Raw genomic sequence first — 20,040 nt, forward strand, 5'->3', positions numbered from 1 at the left:
CCATAGAGTCCAAAAGACTGTTCTATACATCAGCGTCTCTTTTGCTGTCTCATATACAGGGTTATTGTTACCATCTTTCTAAATTCCATATATATGCGTTAGTATACTGTATTGGTGTTTTTCTTTCTGGCTTACTTCACTCTGTATAATAGGCTCCAGTTTCATCCACCTCATTATTACTGATTCAAATGTATTCTTTTTAATGGCTGAGTAATACTCCATTGTGTATATGTACCACTGCTTTCTTATCCATTCATCTGCTGATGGACATCTAGGTTGCTTCCATGTCCTGGCTATTATAAACAGTGCTGCGATGAACATTGGGGTACACGTGTCTCTTTCCCTTCTGGTTTCCTCAGTGTGTATGCCCAGCAGTGGGATTGCTGGATCATAAGGCAATTCTATTTCCAGTTTTTTAAGGAATCTCCACACTGTTCTCCATAGTGGCTGTACTAATTTGCATTTCCACCAACAGTGTAAGAGGGTTCCCTTTGCTCCACACCCTCTCCAGCATTTATTGCTTGTAGACTTTTGGATCGCAGCCATTCTGACTGGCGTGAAATGGTACCTCATAGTGGTTTTTATTTGCATTTCTCTGATAATGAGTGATGTTGAGCATCTTTTCATGTGTTTGTTAGCCATCTGTATGTCTTCTTTGGAGAACTGTCTATTTAGTTCTTTGGCCCATTTTTTGATTGGGTTGTTTATTTTTCTGGAATTGAGCTGTAGGAGTTGCTTGTATATTTTTGAGATTAGTTGTTTGTCTGTTGCTTCATTTGCTATTATTTTCTCCTATTCTGTACAGCTTTTATCAGCTATTTGAAATCAAAACTGTTGGCCCGTCCAAAATAAGTGTCAGAAAGGAAGACTTTTGTGGCATAAAAACACATTGCAGAATAGGCTCACATCAGAGTCCTGTGGTGAACTGCTCTTTCACTGAAGATGTTTGCAGAGTGGTGCATTAAAGCTCCTTAGCAGAAAATTTGCAACAGAATCCTGCCATACTAGCTCTGGCTCTCATTGGATGAGAGGATTCGCTACTCCCCAAAACCTGGGAAAAATATATAATAGATACACACACACACACACACACACACAAATGTTTTAGAAAACTTTTCAGAGACAGCGGCACTGTAGTGAACCAGAGCTAGGCAAGGTGTCATTAAATGCAATATATATTCATTTGAAAAGCAAACAATCTGTTTTTAAGTTTTCAGAAATATAGATTAACTAATCAAGATATTTGGATCACTTTTATTTTCTAAAATGTCAAAAAAGTAATTAGATAGTTGAAATACTTCATCCGTAGCTCTCTGTATTGGACATACATTTGATCATGTTCTGGAGTCAAGATTGATTTTGTGATTTCAGTATGTATAATCATGCTAGAATGAATGCACTTTTAAGGAGGTTGTAGATATCAAGGGTAAATTTTAGTTCAGTTCACTGACATTTTCTCCTTATTAGTTTGGTGTACCAGTTTCACAAATTGATATTTGTGATAGGTATTTTTAGAAGTTGTTAGATTTAATTACTTCTCTGTAAGGCATATATATGAAATACAGTTTGTTTCATGATGAGATAATAGAAATTACACAGCAAAAATAAAATAAAAAATTTGAATAGTGGCTTTTATTAATTGCTTACCACTTCTCTGGAAATGTCTGATTGCTTTATACAGATGATCTTGTGCAATCTTTGTAACAGCTCTGCAAGCTCTATATCACTATCCACATTAGAAAGATGATGCATATGAGGTTCCAAGAAGGGGAGTGTATAGCCGATAAATATCTTCAAGGAAGTCTGTCTGTCTCCTAAACTCTACCATGCTGCTGATAAACATCCAGTTCTTAAATTTCCTTCATAAGGCTCTACAAAGGTGCCAGAGGAAAAACTTATTTAACCTTGACAAGAAGGAAGGAACTTGAAGAAGAAAAAGTGTTTTCTTTTAAAATAAGATTGTAATATCTAATCCCCTGCAGCCCCAAGGACCGATGATCTGTACTAAGTTATTACACAGCCTAGCAATTCTAATAGGCCCACTTCTACCTCAGTAGAAACACATGAGTTGATCAATTCCATTTGTAATTACATCTGGGAAAAGGGATTATAGAGACAAATATACTCAGCTGTTTTGTTCCCATGTGTACAACATGAAATTAATCACTGGACCGGTCTTCCTCTTGCTCCAGTGTTATTGATCAAGGCAAATCCTTTGCTAAGTCTGACACATACCAATCCAAACACAGGAGTATTTAGAAGAACAAAATGAAAACGTTTACTTCAAAAACCAATTTGTTCTCTTAATGCAAAGATTACTGGTAATGATTGTAAACTCTTAGTTATAGTGATTAGGTATGAAATCCACAGCCTATACTATTCAATCATTTCTGCCTTTTAACTATAATTTTGTTCAATGGTGAACTCTATTTAGAAACTCAGAAGCACACCTACTTTTTTGTTTTATGCTGTCATGTCACCAACTTCTTAGAACCCCAATGCTAACTGGCTTTCATGTATTAATATGATTGAGAACGTCTTAGAGTGGTGCAATCAGTTGCTTACTTTACATTAAATTTGATAGAATATTAAATGTAGCTCAAAGAATTAACACATTGATTATATAGATATTTTTAGTAGTTTGAATAGATAGAACACAAGACAAAAGATTTTTACTGCTTTTTGCAGAAAGTTCATATCCCTTTCCTAATCATTCTCTAAAGTTAGTATTTGAAAAGTGTGTATCTCAGACTACCAGTTCATTGTATATTTTTAGTTGTTTTTCATGGATTAAAGTTCTTATATTTAAATACATTTTGGGGAGATACATGGTTCAAGAAAGTTTAACATTTCCACAGAGTCATTTATGGACAAATTGAGCTGAAATTCCTCAGAATAAAGGTAAAATTCTTTGAAACATTAGAAATAAATTCCAACAAATTTTAAATTTTATTCCACTGCAGTTTTTCCTTTTTTTTCCTTTAGATAATGCTACATGATTGGTATCCTGTGATGCACAGACTGAGGAATACTTTCCTAAGATATACAAAATTTCAGCAGCACATTGTCTTACAGTCTCTAACTTGAATGATGAGACTGGATAATAAGTAAATATAAAATATTCTAAATAATAACCTGTCTCAGGTGTACATGCTGAAGGGGTATGTTAGAAATAGGTACATGGATTGCTTTCATTCTCATATTACAGTATTAGCAGATGATCTAACTTACTGCTCACAGACGCAACCTATTGTTGAATACCTATCATATTCCAAGCAACACACATGGCACTTTTAAAAATGCTATATTTTTTATCAGGTTATAAAAGTAATATATGTTCATTGGGGAAAATTTGAAAAATTATGTACAAAAAGAAGCAATCTTAGGTAATATAATATTGATTCTTATGTTCCTTCATTTCTTTAAATATTTGAGGTGTCAGGCAAATCAAGAATGTGACAAATGCCTAGCAGTTATCTATAAAGTTAAATATTGATATTTGATTATTCAGAGATAGACATAATTTAAGGGTGGTACATAGACCAATTGATAGGAGAGTGTCAGTGGAGTCAGGAAATCCACATTTTGTCTTAGATTTCAAAGTTTAAATAATATGATGCATCTTTTGATTTTTTAAAAAACTTAAATAATTTAAATGGGAAATTGTTTATGAAATACCTCTGAACATTCTGTATATAATTCTTCACAGGTTGTATTCTAGAGCCAAAAAAAAAAAAATCAAAACTGTGTGTTTTTTATTTAATCTGCTTTACCTTTGTTAATCCCAATATTCAGATGTTTAAAACAAGTATTCTCTCAGGAAGATCTCAGTCCCTTTATCTATAAAGGAGTTTTGTTCTCAACAATTTTCTAAACATTATTGATTGCTCCAATAGATAAGATCAGATCAGTCGCTCAGTCGTGTCCGACTCTTTGCGACCCCATGAATCGCAGCACACCAGACCTCCCTGTCCATCACCAACTCCTGGAGTTCACTCAAACTCCCCCAATCCTAAATAAGAGAACCATTTTGTACTAAGATGATGATCTTTAAGAGTTGACTCTTTCCTCTAATTACGTGTACTGAGGAGCAGTGCTCTTTCCTTGTTTTTCATTGTATTTTGTCTTAATGGTCTGAAAATTCCAGGACAAGTACTTGTCAAGTTGTTCCCAATTTAAAAGCTCTAATTTTTAAAAGCAAATAGCATATAACTGCTCTGAAACAGATGATGCATAAAGTATCTTTTTCGTTCTCAAGTTCATATATTTTGGTCATAAACCCATTCTTACTATATTAAAACATAAAGGGCCAATTGTAAAAACTCTTCCCAAAGCCATTCTTCCCCTGTAATCAAGACTTAACTGTTGTTTACTCTTTTACAGTATATTCATTTTACCAGTTTTAGTTCAGACTTCAGATCTTCCAGGGTACGCAAATGTTTAATTATACATCAGGACATCATTGCTCAGTGTGTCTAATTTTTAGCAACAAAAAAAAGACAGTCCTAAGTAAGATTAATCCATCTTCTAACAGCATACCAGAATGGCAGTCTCAGGAATGCCTCCATATAATTATCTAGCATAGAGGGCATATCCACTCATGATTTGGCCTAAACAGTTCAGTTTGTGTAGTAGGAAGGACAGTTGTAGAGATTTCTCATTTGGATAAGTTAGACCCCAATCTCCAAGTAGTGCAGATTCATGGCTGGATTTTCATCCCTTGAACTAAGGCATGTAAAACAATGGCTTTATCATGATGATATCATTCAGGAAAACTTCTAAACATCATGGTTTAGAGTAGGTCCTGATTTCTTTGGTAATGCTTTCCTGGCTTTTCTGTTTCAAGGATATTTGGTTGAATCTTTGTGTCAGCACCAATTACCAGCTGCTTGAAATTTCAGTTATTAAGTCCAAAGGGAGTACTCAGTACTCACAGAACTGGTTATTTGCTAAGATATCAACTTGAAATTCATAACCCAGAGAGTAGTCATCTAGACAGTGTAATGCACTCTAGGTATTACTGTGCTCAATTCAAGTATTTTTTATAAAATGTAACAGCTGTGTGTTTCCCATTTTTGTAGAGGTCTATCCACGGTGACAGCACACTCACAATCCACCTTCACTTCCCCGAGGATCCCTGTATGAAAGATCTGCTTCGTTGCCTTAGTGTCTCTTATTCAAACTTTAAATGATTTTATTGGCAGGAATCCCTTAGAAGAAATGGAGTAGCCATCATGGTCAACAAAAGAGTCAGAAATGCAGTATCTGGATGCAATCTCAAAAATGACAGAATGATCTCTGTTTGTTTCCAAGGCAAACCATTCAGTATCACGGTAATCCAAGTTTATGCCCCGACCAGTAATGCTGAAGAAGTTGAAGTTGAATGGTTCTATGAAGACCTACAAGACCTTTTAGAACTAACACCCCCAAAAGATGTCCTTTTCATTATAGGGGACTGGGATACAAAAGTAGGAAGTCAAGAAACACCTGGAGTAACAGGGAAATTTGGCCTTGGAGTACAGAATGAAGCAGGGTAAAGGCTAATAGAGTTCTGCCAAGAGAATGCACTGGTTATAGCAAATACCCTCTTCCAACAACACAAGAATAGACTCTACATGTGGACATCACCAGATGGTCAACACTGAAATCTGATTATATTCTTTGCAGCCAAAGATGGAGAAGCTCTATACAGTCAACAAAAACAAGACCAGGAGCTGACTGTCGCTCAGATCATGAACTCCTTATTGCCAATTTCAGAATTAAATTGAGGAAAGTAGGAAAAACCACTAGACCATTCAGGTATGACCTAAATCAAATCCCTTATGATTATACAGTGGATGTGAGAAATAGATTTAAGGGACTAGATCTGATAGACAGAGTGCCTGATGAACTATGGACAGAGGTTCGTGACATTGTAAAGGAGACAGGGATCAAGACCATCCCCAAGAAAAAGAAATGCAAAAAAGCAAAATGGCTGTCTGAGGATGCCTTACAAATAGCTGTGAAAACAAGAGAAGTGAATAGCAAAGGAGAAAAGGAAAGATATAACTATTTGAATGCAGAGTTCCAAAGAATAGCAAGGAGAGATAAGAAAGCCTTCCTCAGCGATCAATGCAAAGAAATAGAGGAAAACAACAGAATGGGAAAGACTAGAGATCTCTTTAAGAAAATTAGAGATACCAAGGGAACATTTCATGCAATAATGGGCACAATAAAGGACAGAAATGGTATGGACCTAACAGAATCAGAAGATGGTAAGAAGAGATGGCAAGAATACACAGAACTATACAAAAAAGATCTTCACAACCCAGATAACCACAATGGTGTGATTACTCACACTCACCTAGAGCCAGACATCCTGGAATGTGAAGTCAAGTGGGCCTTAGGAATCATAACTATGAACAAAGCTAGTGGAGGTATGGAATTCTAGTCGAGCTATTTCAAATCCTAAAAGATGATGCTGTAAAAGTGCTGCACTCAGTATGCCAGCAAATTTGGAAAACTCAGCAGCGGCCACAGACTGGAAAAGGCAGTTTTCATTCCAATCCCAAAGAAAGGCAATGCCAAAGAATGCTCAAACTACAGCACAATTGCACTCATCTCACACACTAGTAAAATAATGCTCAAAATTCTCCAAGCCAGGCTTCAGCAATACATGAACCATGAAATTCCTGATGTTCAAGCTGGTTTTAGAAAGGGCAGAGGAACCAGAGATCAAATTGCCAACATCCGCTGGATCATGGAAAAAACAAGAGCGGAAAAACATCTATTTCTGCTTTATTGACTATGCCAAAGCCTTTGACTATGTGGATCACAATAAACTGTAGAAAATTCTGAAGGAGATGGCAATACCAGACCACCTGACCTGCCTCTTGAGAAACCTGTATGCAAGTCAAGAAGCAACAGTTAGATCTGGACATGGAACAACAGACTGGTTCCAAATAGGAAAAGGAGTACGTCAAGGCTGTCGTATTGTTGGTGACAATATTGTCACCCTGCTTATTTAACTTATATGCAGAGTACATCATGAGAAATGCTGGGCTGGAAGAAGCACAAGCTGGAATCAAGATTGCCGGGAGAAATATCAATAACCTCAGCTAAGCAGATGACACCACCGTTATGGCAGAAAGTGAAGAAGAACTAAAGAGCCTCTAGATGAAAGTGAAAGAGGAGAGTGAAAAAGTTGGCTAAAAGCTCAACATTCAGAAAACTAAGATCATGGCATCCAGTCCCATCACTTCATGGGAAATAGACGGGGAAACAGTGGAAACAGTGGCTGACTTAATTTTTTGGGGCTCCAAAATCACTGCAGATAGTGACTGCAGCCATGAAATTAGAAGACACTTACTCCTTGGAAGGAAAGTTATGACCAACCTAGACAGCATATTAAAAAGCAGAGACATTACTTTGTCAACAAATGTCTGTCTAGTCAAGGCTATGGTTTTTCCAGTAGTCATGTATGGATGTGGGAGTTGGACTATAAAGAAAGCTGAGCACCAAAGAATTGATGCTTTTGAACTGTGGTGTTGGAGAAGACTCTTGAGAGAGTCCCTTGGACTGCAGGGAGATCCAACCAGTCCATCCTAAAAGAGATCAGTCCTGGGTGTTCATTTGAAGGACTGATGCTGAAGCTGAAACTCCAATACTTTGGCCACCTGATGTGAAGAGCTGAGTCATTTGAGAAGACCCTGATGCTGGGAAAAATTGAAGGTGGGAGGTGAAGGGGAGGACAGAGGATGAGATGGTTGGAATGCATCACTGACTCAATGCACATGGGTTTGGGTAGATTCCTGGAGTTGGTGATGGATAGGGAGGCCTGGCGTGCTGCGGTTCATGGGGTTGCAAAGAGTCAGATACGACTGAGTGACTGAACTGAACTATCTTTGTTTTCTCCATGTTTATAAGTCAGGTGGCTGGTTGTGGTTTGCTTTTTATGGTATATCTGCTTAGCTTCTCAAACTAAACTAGGTCTTTGCTTTCACACTTGCATTGATTTTAATGTTGGTTTCCATTAAAGCTGTCTCATGTTAACTTTGTTGGTAAGAATTTATATGCTTTTAAAGAATTAATGTAGATTATCAAATCCATTGTATTCTATTTTACAAGCTGTTGTGGCTTATCCTTAGCAACTTTATGGATACAAAACTCACCTCAGAAGAGACTGCTGGGGAATTCAGCCATATTCCTATCTGTCTCTTTCTCACTTCAAGGGATAAAATATTTAGATAGCTTACCAAATTACATATTGATTTGAGTTACAAGACATTGATCTATTTTTACTTGCAGATATCTGTATTTCCAGAGGTGCCATTTCGCTTCCTAAAATCTTGTTCTCCTGATTAAATCCATCATACCCCCTACTGCTTATCTTTCAATTTCCTAATTATTACAATTCTGAGAAAATTATGAATTTCCAGACTAATATAGAGATGTGCTTTTGTGTTTCAGCATAATCTTATAAGGTGTCTTTTTGTCTATTTAACTGTCATTTTCTATTTTAGATCCTTAGTAAGTCAAATGCATTAACAATTAATCCAGGTTGGTTAGCTTTCACTGTAAATAACATGGCTATTGAATTCTCTGTATCTTCAGAATCAACTGGCCTCTAGGGATACATGAAACCTGGAAAACAATGTGATATTCACTGTCTGTAACCTTTCTGCTTCACTTACTCTATTTCTATGGGGAAACGGAATGAAGAGAACTTTTAGAGAAAGAATTAGATTTATCTGCCTGTTCAGCACTTGATGCATTTCCTCATAAAATTCTCTTAATGATACTAAAAACCTCTATTACTGTCTCCACTGCCTAGATGAGTTATTTAAAATTTGTGTTGTGCTGAGTCGCTTCAGTTGTGTCCAACTTTGTGCGACCCTATGGACGATAGCCCACCAGGCTCCTCTGTCTAGGCAAGAAAACTGGAGTGGATAGCCATGCCCTCCTTCAAGGGGAGTTAGTTAAAATTTGGAGAAGTTAAATATCAGGAGGAGAAGGCAATGTCACCCCACTCCAGTACTCTTGCCTGGAAAATCCCGTGGACAGAGGAGCCTGGTAAGTGGCAGTCCATGGGGTCGCGAAGAGTCGGACACGACTGAGCAACTTCACTTTCACTTTTCACTTTCATGCATTGGAGAAGGCAATGGCAACCCACTTCAGTGTTCTTGCCTGGAGAATCCCAGGGACAGCAGAGACTGGTGGGTTGCCGTCTATGGGGTCGCACAGAGTCGGACATGACTGAAGCGTCTTAGCAGCAGCAGCAGCAAATATCAGGCTCCAGGTCTTACAGCTGATAAGACACCATCAGGATTTAAAACTAGGTCTGCTGATTCCATAGTCTGCACCTTCTCACTAATCAGATTAATTTCATAATTTTGCATTCTAGGTTACCTTGTGTTTTCATTACTTATATGTATATTTTTTCTCCTTTTTAGATCAATGATTCTCAAAGTGTGACTCCTGGAGTATCAGCATCAAATTCACCCAGGCTGGGTGTTTGAGTACCAATTTTTTTGTCTTAGATCCATCTAATTGTAAAATCTTATCAGAGGACAGAATTTGTCTTACTAATATAGTCCCAAATAAATCTAATGCACAATATAATTTAAAACCACCCTTCTAAAAGCCATGTTTGATACATCTATTCATTTTCTACGTTTTCCAGGTTAGTGTCAGACAGTTGGTACTCAGTAAGTGCATTTCAATCAGATTCTGAACATATTTTAGAATCCTTGAGTAAGAAGTTTGATTTTCTTTTATATTAAATCAATCAAGTAATTGTCATGACATTGGCTACCAGAACTCTCCTATAATTCCTTTAATTACTGTAGCCTTTTGGGTTCTAGAAGGCAATGCAGAGAACATAGAAGACTAGATTACAGAATTTTATGAAAGCATATGTACCAATTGATACCATTTGACATAAAAAAAATAGCAATGTGAATATCTCGTCTAGTTTAATGAATAGCTTTATAAAGAAATATATGTTTGGTATGCCCTATTGATAGTGTCTACCTTTCTGCTATTTTCTTTGTCCTTTTCCATTCACCATTAAAAAAAAAAATCAACCTCATGAGATATTGTTAAGGGATATGGGAATAGATAGGATTTTATTAGGAAAAATAGGAGGGAAAAGCCTAAAAATGTTTTAGAAGCTTAAAAAACCTTTTAATACAAACATGTTTTTGTTCAGGAATCTTTTCTTGATATAAGCTTCAGAATTTTTTAAATGACCAATGGGCACTGAAAACTCTCCATTGGTTTCTAGGCTTTCTATATGTCATGACACCATGGGACTCATTTGGATTTCACTGCATATATTAATTGATTCAGTAAGTGTCAAAATTACATATCAGCTTTGGAAAAGTTAAACTGAAAAGTACTCTGTGATTTATGAAAATGCTCATTTAAAAAAAAACTATTTGGTCTAATGGGTGAGGTCCCTGCTGCCTCCACCAAGAGATCAAAGATGTCTTGAGAGACTTCACTTTCTTTCTTTAGGGAGAAAAAGATGTTTCAATGAATGTTAAATCCCAGTTTGTTAATGGAGGTCTGTATCTACTAATACTCATTTCCTGGCTAGGTCTTTGCTGTTAGGGTATATTAATGTAAAATTTAATTGAATTATTGAAGGACACTCTAGGACTGTTTTTGAAGTTTATCTCAGTAATCTGTATTTGGATGAAGATCAGATGCCTCACACATAACCTGCAACCAAGACTGGAAGAAGACATAATTTAAGGAACTCTCTCCAACCTGGATGGAAGGACCTTTCAACTCCATGGTACTCTTAACTAGCTCATGCCCAATGAAATTGAAAGGAAATTGACTCAGGTTAACTCCCACTTCCAAAGGCCCCTGAGCTGGACTGGTCTATAGAGAGCCCTGCTGACCTCAAACTCACCTTAAAACATTGCTCAGAGGAAACTACACTACCCTAGGAAGAGAAGAAGATGACATCAGAAGCAGAAAGCTTGCCCAAGATGCTGATCTGACTTGTGTGATCATTTATAATGTTTTCTTGATTCCTTGGACTTATGCCTATCAATCAAATGTTTTCTATCATGGACGTGATTCTATGCTAGTTTAAAACTCAAAAAAAAAAAAAAAAGATAAACCTATTGTAGTCTCTTATAGATTCTTCTGATTCTTTTTTTTTGGGCCATGCTGCACGACATATGAGGTATTAGTTCCTCCACCAGGTATCAGACTCCTGCCCCTGCAGTGAAAACATGGAGTCTTAACTAGTGGACCACCAGGGAAGTGCCTTGACTCTTCTAATTCTTATGCACAGGACCAATAAGCTTTTCCAAATCCATATGATCATGCATTCCATATTAAGGCCCTCTCAATATCCACGTGTCAATAGATGTAAAATAATGAAATCAGTTATTTTTCTAACATATTCATTTGCTATTATGGTTGGTTCATAAGAGAGTAGTATTAGAATATAGGGAAAATTCCATTATTATATCTTATAGATATATTCATTGCAGTGCTTGCCACATAGTATTTTAATAATTTGTTAATCATTTCTTCTTGACATATTTTGAACACATGTTAACTTCACTTCAGGGTGTCCGGATGATATTTTTCCACTATCAGATATAAAAACAGCCAATTATAAATAGATTTCAAGCAAGTCTAAAAGTTAAGAGAGTAATGAATTTCAGTTCACAATTTATATGTGATTGTATGTGAGGTCATATGCATCCAACCCTCACCTTTACATTTTCCTGAAGGAAAAGTGAACTTATCTAACTTTATCTATTTAATTGTAAAGAGTGTTTGATCTAGCAAATGAACAGACAGATTTTCATGGAAATGTCTTGAGAAAAAAGAGCCATGGAAACAATTGAGGAGAATTTCCTATTATTAAGCTGTTGGTATTTTATAGCTCTCTGACCTAGAATATTTCTAGACTATGATGATGACTGTACTTATTCTACAATTGTACATTTCCTACAGCATTTTCTTCCTGCTTACACTGTGGTAGCTAGAAAAGCAAAACACTTTCTTTTTTAGTCTCCCTTGCAAAGTAGGGTGTCAGTGTGATATATATTCTGGTTAATGAGATGTCAGTGAAGCCTGTTGGGACTGCTAAGAAAGTTTTTACTTCTTGATGTAAGCAGCATATGTCACCCAACCTCTCTCTCTTTCATTCCTTCTCAAGTTCACTCATCATGGTGGGATCTTCAGAAGCTACCTTGCAGGAAGGAAGGATCAGAAAAGGAAAGAGCAAGAGAATCAGTGACATCAGCACTATTTTTATTGGTGACCTAATGTCAGAAGTTCTATAACCATAGATTTGGTGGGTTTTTTTAAGAAAAGGAAGGGAGGAAAAAAAATTATCTGTGATTTATATAAGCCACTGAACTTCAGTATTCTGTTGCTTATAGCCAGATGCATTATGAGTCATGCATTTAACCCTTATGGCAGGTAGGAGATGTATTTGGACATTATCATAGAATTTTCTTTTAACACTTGGGAATTTCAGACTTGTAAGACTTTTCCTTATATTTAGAATTCATATAACCTGTAAAGAAACATATGTTATCCAGGATAGGAAAACATAATGACTTAGAAAATGATCAAATGTTTGGGGTAGTTTTTCATTCTATTCTTAGAAGAAAATGGAGGTACAAATTATAATAACAGCAGGGAAAATATAATATATTTTTAAATCAACTTATTAATGATAGACATAAGTTAGCATTCTGATTATCATGAAAGTTATTTCTTAAAGTGGTACAGTGTATGTTTTTTAATTTATGTATACTAAATGCAGGGGAGTATCCAGGATAAGATTCTGAAACAGCAAAGAGACTTTATTGGAAAGAGAGTGAAATCCAAATAAAGTCTTCAGGTTAGTTGATGGTAAGCCATTGATGTTAATATTTTACTCTAACCAATTCTCAGTTATGTAAGACGTTAGCATTAAGGGAAACTGAATGAAGGGCCTATGGAACACTCTTCGTCTACGCTTCTCTAAATATAAAATACTGTTTCAAAATTTTAAATGTATTAAAATTATATATACATGTAAAAGTATGTACATTTACCCTCTGTGGATAATACAAAAGTTCAAGCTATTCGTGCATATCCACTAGAACTATTGTAACAGAGGTGATGAACTTGACTTGTTACGTTTTGGTAAAAGGACCACTCCTAGTGCTGGAGAACTTATGTGTTTCATTCAGGAGAGTATGCGAGCAATATTTTTCAATAGACACGTTCATTTTGTGAGACGAAGCCTTGGGTAATGTTTACTCATGTGATCTTTGTTCCTCAACCACAGTTTCAGAAACAGTTGTCACCATGAGTTCACCCGCCGTGTGGTTTGGGGTTGTAATAGCAAGACTGTTAGGCAGCCTCCTTTGAAATGTCTGCTTATTATCCTTCCTTACGCTGGCAGGAACAACCTTTACTTCCCACATCTTTTCCACACTGAAATGTTCACTCCACTGCCCTGTGGCTCCCCTGTGCACACTGGCTGCTGTGACTTGTATTGAGCTTTATGTGTGCAGATACTTTTCAAGAGAAGAACACATTCTTCTCAAATATTGAATGGATGCATTTTGTGTTCCTGATGTTAGAAATCTATTCTCCATGCTCCTCAGTTGACTGCTTTTTGATTTAGGTATCATCAGGAGTGGCTCAGTGAGGGTTATCCTAACGTAGGCTCTCTTTCAGGAAAATCAGGTTTCGTGGTTTACCGCAATCATGCCCTTTTCAATATTCAGTTCAGTTCAGTCACTCAGTTGTGTCTGACTCTTTGCAACCCCATGAACCACAGCACGCCAGGCCTTCCCATTCATCACCAACTCCCGGAGTCCACCCAAACCCATGTCCATCGAGTCAGTAATGCCATCCATCCATATCATCCTCTGTCATCCCCTTCTCCTCCCGGCCTCAATCTTTCCCAGCATTAGGATCTTTTCAAATGAGTCAGCTCTTTGTATCAGGTGGCCAAAGTTTTGGAGTTTCAGCTTCAACATCAGTCCTTCCAATGAACACCCAGGACTGATCATGCCCTTTTCAATATTATGGTATTGTTAAATAAGCATTATAAAATGAATTTTAATAATTTACCCCTGATTTCTTGCCTTAAACCACTAAGAATGTTTTTCTTCACTTTTCCTTTCAATCGCTTATCACATATCTACAGCTTTCATAGTTTTAACAGTCATGCCAGGGAAATATTCTTTATTTAAAAGTAAATAATTTCATTTTGTGAGTTCATCATCTGTATGATTTTAATTGATGCAGGCTGCTTCATTAGTTTAATATATCATCATTTAATTATATTCAACATCAGATCAGATCAGATCAGTCGCTCAGTCGTGTCCGACTCTTTGCGACCCCATGAATCGCAGCACGCCAGGCCTCCCTGTCCATCACCAACTCCCGGAGTTCACTGAGACTCACATCCATTGAGTCAGTGATGCCATCCAGCCATCTCATCCTCTGTCGTCCCCTTCTCCTCCTGCCCCCAATCCCTCCCAGCATCAGAGTCTTTTCCAATGAGTCAACGCTTCGCATGAGGTGGCCAAAGGACTGGAGTTTCAGCTTTAGCATCATTCCTTCCAAAGAACACCCAGGGCTGATCCCTTCAGAATGGACTGGTTGGATCTCCTTGCAGTCCAAGGGACTCTCAAGAGTCTTCTCCAACACCACAGTTCAAAAGCATCAATTCTTCGGGGCTCAGCCTTCTTCACAGTCCAACTCTCACATCCATACATGACCACAGGAAAAACCATAGCCTTGACTAGACGAACCTTTGTTGGCAAAGTAATGTCTCTGCTTTTGAATATGCTCTCTAGGTTGGTCATAACTTTCCTTCCAAGGAGTAAGCGTCTTTTAATTTCATGGCTGCAATCACCATCTGCAGTGATTTTGGAGCCCAGAAAAATAAACTCTGCCACTGTTTCCACTATTTCCCCATACAGTTTATTATTATATTGTTTCTTCTATATGGATTATGGTACTGAATGTCTGTTATGAGTTGAATTGTGTTCCTCCATTTGTCCATTAGACAAATTCACATGTCTAATTCCTATACTCCAGTACCCCAGAATGTGACCTTATTTGGAAATAAATTTGCTGCAGATATAATAAATTAAAATGAGGTCACTGGGGTGGGCCCTGATCCAATGTGACTGATGTCCTTATAGAGAAATGGCAATTAGACATAGAAACCCACACATGCACAGAAAGAACCCCCTGTGAAGATGAAAACAGAGGTCATGGTGATGCTTCTACAAGCTGTGAATTTTTAAAGATTGTCACCTATGTATCAGAAACTACAGGAGAGGCATGGCACAGATGCTTTCTGATGGCCCTCAGAAGAAACCCACCCTGCAGATACCTTGATTTGAGACTTCTGACTGCTAGAATTGAGAGGCAATAAACTTCTGTTGTTAAAGTCACCCAGTATGTGGTACTTTAGTTATAATAAACTAATATAATGTCATTGAAATATCCTATGTGATTAGTATATATCAATCTTGGTTTTGGCTCAGCACCTATATTTATACTTTCTTACTCAGAATAGAGTAAACACAACTTATAAATCATATATACTTTCATATATACATGAATATATGTCTTTATACATAAATATGTATATTTTACATACAATATATCTTTAAAAAACATGCCTATGAGCATGTTCAGACTGTGGCACAATTGCACACAATTCACATGCTAGCAAAGTAATGCTCAGAATCCTTCAAGCTAGGCTTCAACGGTATGTAAACTGAGAAATTCCAGGTGTACCAACTGGATTTAGAAAAGGCAGAAGAACCAGAGATCAAATTGCCAACATTCGTTGGATCATAGAAAAGGCTAGAAAATTCCAGAAAAACATCAACTTCTTCAGTGACTACACTAAAGCCTTTGACTCTATAGATCACAACAAACTGTGGACAATTTCAAAGAGATGGGAATACCAGACCACCTTACCTGCCTCCAGAAAAACCTATATGCAGGTAAAAAGCAGCAGTTAGAACCAGACATGGAACAACAGACTGGTTCTATTGGGAAAGGAGTACGTCAAGGCTATATATTGTCACCCTGCTTATTTAACTTATATGCAGAGTACATCATGTGAAATGCCGGGGTGGATGAAGCACAAGCTGGAATCAAGATTTCTGGGAGAAATATCAATAACTTCAGATACAAAGATGATATCACCTTTATGGCAGAAAGTGAAGAGAAACTAAAGAGACTCTTGATGAAAGTGAAAGAGGAGACTGAAAAAGCTGGCTTAAAACTCAGCATTCAGGAAACTAAGATCATGGTATCTGGTCCCATCACTTCATGGCAAATAGATGAGGAAACAATGGAAAGAGTGACAGACTTTGTTTTCTTGGACTCGAAAATCACTGCAGATGGTGACTGCAACCTTGAAATTAAAAGACACTTGCTTCTTGGAAGAAAAACTATAACAAACCTAGACAGTGTATGAAAAAGCAGAAACATTATTTTGCCTGAAAAGGTCCATATAGTCAAAGCTATGGTTTTTCCAATAGTCATATACAGATGTGAGAACTGGACAATAAAAAAACCTGAGCCCTGAAGAATTGACGCGTTTGAACTGTGGTGTTGGAGAAGACTCTTGAGAGTCCCTTGGACTGCAAGGAGATCCAACCAGTCCATCCTAAAGGAAATCAGTCCAGAATATTCATTGGAAGGACTGATGCTGAAGCTGAAGCTTCAATATTTTGGCCACCTTATGTGAAGAGCTGACTCATTGGAAAATACTCTGATACTGGGAAAATTTAAAGGTAGGAGCAGAAGGGGATGATAGAGGATGAGACAATTGGATGGCATCACAGACTCAAGGTACATGAGTTTGAGCCAACTCTGGTAAATGGTGAAGGACAAGGAAGCCTGGCGTGCTGCAGTCCAGGGAGGCACAAAGACATGACTGAGCGACTGAACAGCACTGGCAACAATGTCAATGGCCACTATTCTATTAACTAAAATTAATGACAGCATAAGAATATCCTCTCATAAGCATCACTCTCACATATTAACTTATTATTTTGAATGCTTTTTATTAAATTATTTGTTTCAATAACATAAATTTATGGACCTTTCATAGTTTCAGTAAAGCGTCTGCCTGCAGTGCAGGAGACCTGGGTTCGATCCCTGGGTCAGGAAGATCCCCTGGAGAAGGAAATGGCAATGCACTCCAGTACTCTTGCCTGGAAAATCCCATGGACAGAGAAGCCTGGTAGACTACAGTCCATGGGATCGCAAAGAGTCGGACACGACTGAATGACTTCACTTTCATAGTTTCAACTACTTTTAATAATCTGTAATTATTTTTAATTTTTAAATGATTTAATTTGATCAGGAGTAGGCCTCAACAGACAACAGCCACCAATGGCTGATTTTGCTTTCTAACAGTGTCCTCGTCATTCCTGAAAGCAGTCTTAACATGTAACAAGTGCAAGTTACAGACCTAATCTGAATTTTCCTACCTCAGGAAATGGAGTTATCCCCCTTCCCTTTCAGTGGAGAATGTTCTTAGAGGGGTAGTTCAGAGCACGTGTTGAACTCATTAGCGTTGGTGGTAAATGCTAGTGTTGCTACACTTGTTTGTTCAGTTTTGTGAATAAAAATGAAAAGGTGGTTTTTTATGTGATCACAGGTTCATATCTATCTTTCTGTCTTTGCATTTGACATATGTTCCTCAAAACTATTTTTGTCTTTGCTTTGAAGTCTGATAGGCTATTCAGCTTTTGACTCCGGTTAGAGTACGGCAATGGAGTCAGGAGCTGTGCACCAAATGGATGGTAGAGGATGTCCTAGAGGTGTGGCTCTTTGGATTCTAACTTAAACAGAAAGGAATTTAATATAAGGGTCTCAGGTTATTTTGGAGAATTGACAGGAAGGCTGAACAAGCCTGCATGGAACTCCCAGGAAGCACAGGAACATCATGCAGCAGAATGGAAACACCTTCTTGATCATCACAGGTGTACCCCTTTGCTATGAAGAAGACTAGAGAATCTTGTCATATAATTCTCCTAAGATATGCCCACAGAGTGCAGGAGAGTGCTGAGTTATATGCTAGAAGGTGGCTGGGCCATCAGATGTATATCTATTTTAAGAACAGAAAGCATTCGGAGGCTATCAAAATGAACTAAGTGAGAAGTCAGCTTTACCCAAGAAAAGGGTAGTGGACAAGGAGAAAAGAAGCGGATAAAAAGCAAAAGAAATCAAAGCTATCTGATTATGTTAGAAACTCTTCAAGGAATTGTGAGACAAAATGACATTCCCAAATGTGGTATTAATATATTGGGTCACATTTTTCTTGTATTTTTATTCTCTGTTAAACCTCCCAGGCCATAGACTTGGGAAAGCATCACTCTCCTATTGATCAAAATAATAATATTAAATGATGATAAAAAGTACATGGTCAAGGTATGGTATGTTTTAGCTCAACACATATACATTTTCTTTTATGAAAAGTTATGGTAATTTTTGAGAAACCAGGAAATAGTGAAAGACAGTGAAGCCTGGCATGCTGCAGTCCATGGGGTCACAAAGAGTCAGATATGATTGAGTGACTGAACAACAACAATAACATGATAATTTGTTGAAAAAATGAGTATATAGTAACTGATGATGCATTGTTTTCCTTGAATCCAGGATTTATTGAAAAATAAGAACAGAACAAGCAATGGTATAGCAATGCTATCACTGTTATCAATAAGGAGCAGGAGAGAAGGAATAAAATGATCGGAAGGTTAAAAAACTGTTAAATCTGGTTGGGATTCCAGTGACTAAAAATAGTGCACTGAAGTTCAGGACAGAAGACTGAGATAGAGTTTGGCATCTGGCTATATTAGAGTCACATTTAAAATGATGCATTTAAATAATATTATTAAGAGAGAGTTCAAAGTTAATGAAAGATTAATATTTGTTGTATTTAGGAGAAAGAAAAGGAAATAAGAAATAATAAATGTGGCAGAAAAGGAGATCATTTCATTTTCCCCCTTAAGAGCAAGAGAAACATCTCATTAAAGGAGAATCAATATGGCTACCCATTTTATAATCATACCATATATAATTTATAGATAGGTTAACATTTTGGTGGGCTTCCCAGGGCGCTCAGATGGTAAAGAATCTGCCTGCAATGCAGGAGATGCTGGCTCAATCCCTGAGTTGGGAAGATCCTCTGGAGAAGGAAATGGCAACTTCCTCCAGTATTCTTGCCTGGGAAATCCAATGGACAGAGGAGTCAGACATGACTTAGCAACTAAGCAACGACAACACACATTTTAATAAACTAATTGGTATATGATTATCAAAGCGCTTTGAAATCTAAGATCAAGAACAGAAGGAGTGGGCATCTTCTAGGGTACATGATGAAGTACTTAAGGGCAGAGGGTTTGGAATTAGAAAATCCTAGGATTGAATCCTGATTCCTTCACTTATGAACTTGGATGAGGCGCTGAAATTTTGTAAGCCTCATTTTTCCACATCTATCAAGGTATTGTACAATCGTTCAAATGTATTCTGTTATCTGACACATTTGTTATATCACCTTACCACCCACATTTATTTGGCAATTTATATTTGGATATAATAGAAATAGATCTGACTGATAGTTCACAAATTACCACTAAAATAGTCTTGCTTGTGGAGCTGTTATGTAAAATGTGACTGTGTGTTGCTTGGTATGCAGATATTTTCATTCCCATTCCTTCCCTATGAAGCTGTAATATTCCCACAGTCAAGGCCTACAGTCTAAAAAAATGAACATGGAAGCAATAATCAAACCCTGTACAGAGATAAAATCCACAGGCCTGAAGAAAACGAAACCAACTCCATCGTGTGTATGTTCATCTACTCAGTTTCCAGGAGTTTTGTGGTTATTGGGGAATTTGGAATGTCTTTGCTCTCATCAAATGAATGTTTTCTTTAAAGCTAGTACAATGGGAAAAGGAAGAAAGCAAAGATGAGTTAGAGCCCCAGAAAACATGAGACAATAAAACTCAATCACGTGTGCTTGTTTGTATGTTTGTGTGT

This window comes from Bubalus bubalis, chromosome 3 (genome assembly GCF_019923935.1).
Source record: "Bubalus bubalis isolate 160015118507 breed Murrah chromosome 3, NDDB_SH_1, whole genome shotgun sequence".
In the NCBI taxonomy this organism is placed as follows: Eukaryota; Metazoa; Chordata; class Mammalia; order Artiodactyla; family Bovidae; genus Bubalus; species Bubalus bubalis.